Source organism: Scylla paramamosain, chromosome 10 (genome assembly GCF_035594125.1).
Source record: "Scylla paramamosain isolate STU-SP2022 chromosome 10, ASM3559412v1, whole genome shotgun sequence".
NCBI classification, from domain to species: domain Eukaryota; kingdom Metazoa; phylum Arthropoda; class Malacostraca; order Decapoda; family Portunidae; genus Scylla; species Scylla paramamosain.
Genome location: NC_087160.1, coordinates 13,624,901 through 13,627,408, shown reverse-complemented (window position 1 = coordinate 13,627,408; position 2,508 = coordinate 13,624,901). Strand labels below are relative to the sequence as shown.

The following is a 2,508-nucleotide window of genomic DNA, read 5'->3' as shown; positions in this document are numbered from 1 at the left end:
TGAGGTCTGACCAGCGCCAAGTATAATTTTAATATTACTTCCGGCCTTCTACTTTTAACACTTTTTAACATGTGGGCTGACTGACATCCTTACAGCGCTAAGTGAACCAAATCGGGAAGTGCAGCGTCGCCTGAGCAACAGCCTAAGCCTCGTAGACAGTACCAGTGCCAGTGCTGTGGTTATTGTTATAGTATCGCATGTGGAAGGGGACTCGATTGTAATGCCACTGAATTCCACCGACGCCCAGAATCGATCCCTTAGGTCCAGAAGGTCACGCACGTCACCCGTAGCTCAAGGATGTGATCTTAATGTATTCACTAACCTGTCCTTTTTCATTCCCGATGCCATCTTCCACACATGCTGCATGCCACTCCTCGCTCAGTGATTCTGATGACGCTCATACCAAAATATAATGCTACTTGCCTTTTTTTTTTAAGGAACAAAAGCTCTACATCCAATACTAAATGAACTGATCCCATGTTTAAGTGCTTAATGAGCGATGTTAATCTTACTTGCCAAGAATGTTGTTTGTGCGTATGTTCATGTTATTCTGCTCAACATGTGATACGAATTATCACATGTGCCGTTAAAATGTAAGCAAATTAAGTTCAAGAGAAATGTGGCGTAGCATGCGCCCTGCCAGCAGTAGCTAAGCAATTTGTATCAAGAAAATGAGTGTTTTACCTCATTAAAAGTAAATTGAACTTGTCTGACAATATAAGATAAAACTAAATGTGAAATGAGATAGAATAATGAATATAGGTTCCTTAGTTAAGTGTGGTGTGACCTGCGAGAATTGTAAGCGTTGTCATGTGTTGCTGTCTTGTGCTGGTGCTTTTTCATTTTTCTTGCATCACAGTACAGTTAGCGGTGGTGTTATACTCAATGGCGATAATTATAACACAGTGATTTCTTTGCCGATTTTGTGACGTGGTGTGTTCCTTATAGCAGTGATAGAGGAGGGAGGCAGTCATGCCTGTCTGCATTTATTTGTAAGAAACAAGCTATGATGGAGTATTAGATTCCAACTATTATAGGTAGTTCTCAATGAAACAAATAATATAAATTGTTGAGTTCCTGAGCGATGGCAAGGAACAGTAAATGAGATTGACATGCTTTTGGCGTTGAGATGTCTTTGACAAAACATGTACAAGAGTAGCTTATTGAATGCATATACTTGAATATATATATATATATATATATATATATATATATATATATATATATATATATATATATATATATATATATATATATATATATATAAATATAATTCTAATAAAATTATAAACTCCAGGACAAGTAAGCAAGCTGCGGTGTCCGAGTGGTTAAGGAGATGGACTTGAAATCCATTGGGCTCTGCCCGCACAGGTTCGAATCCTGTCCGCAGCGCACAGATATGTATATTTTACATTTTTTTTTTTTTCGCCTACGGTTTTTCCTAGAGAAGCGACAATAAGATGTGTTGGTGTCAAATAAAAGAGACACCATCGTCGAGACTGGTGCTTGAAAACCGGCTTTTATTTCCTGGAAAATGATTATTAAAGATCTGAGAATATGTCGACAATGTTATCACGTGGCCGGCCTGAAAGTGAGACCCTTCAGGTAACTCAACACACCTGCCTCCATCTCTCTCTCTCTCTCTCTCTCTCTCTCTCTCTCTCTCTCTCTCTCTCTCTCTCTCTCTCTCTCTCTCTCTCTCTCTCTCTCTCTCTCTCTCTCTCTCTCTCTCTCTCTCTCTCTCTCTCTCTCTCTCTCTCTCCCCCCTCCCTTCACGCTCCACACCACTACCGCTCACATACCGCAGTCTCCCCCTTTTCCTCTCCCAGCCTTCGTCCCCACCACCCACCCTTTCACCCTCTCTCCCGCTTACTGCCACCGCACCACTCACCCCCCGTCCCTCTCTCCCACAATCCCACCCAATCACCTCACCTCTCCCACGTTTACCGCCGCCGCCGTTCCCTCGCTTTAAAACATTCCCGCAAAGGGCAGATTTCTGGCTCCGATATTTTGTGAATCATCAATAGGCGAGCGGAGGCAGTCATGAAAATTGGGCCACATTTTTCCGCCTGTACTTGAACGCCACGAGTTGATTTAACATGCTAGCGGCGGTAACGACGACGGCGGCAGTGCCTGGAGCCAGCGGTGGGGCTAATTCTGTAATGACGGGCTGGGGGAGACGGAAAGGAAGGAAAAGTGCTGAGAGAGAGAGAGAGAGAGAGAGAGAGAGAGAGAGAGAGAGAGAGAGAGAGAGAGAGAGAGAGAGAGAGACGTTTTAAAAATAATATAGAGGCAGAGATGTTCTATAGACAAGGAGGAGAGGGAGAGATGTTGCAAAGACTGATATAGAGGCAGAGATGTTCTATAGATAAGGGGTACTTGGAAAGAGAGAGAGAGAGAGAGAGAGAGAGAGAGAGAGAGAGAGAGAGAGAGAGAGAGAGAGAGAGAGAGAGAGAGAGAGAGAGAGAGAGAGATGTTGCAAAGACTGATATAGAGGCAGAGATGTTC

General features: G+C 43.2%; 1 non-coding gene across 1 annotated transcript; it reads left to right on the top strand.

The window, feature by feature from the left end:
* Window positions 1-1,310: 1,310 nt before the first annotated feature.
* Window positions 1,311-1,392, top strand: Trnas-uga (transfer RNA serine (anticodon UGA)). Its single transcript has one exon. It is a non-coding gene; the product is annotated as a tRNA-Ser (tRNA).
* The last annotated feature ends 1,116 nt before the right edge of the window (window positions 1,393-2,508 follow it).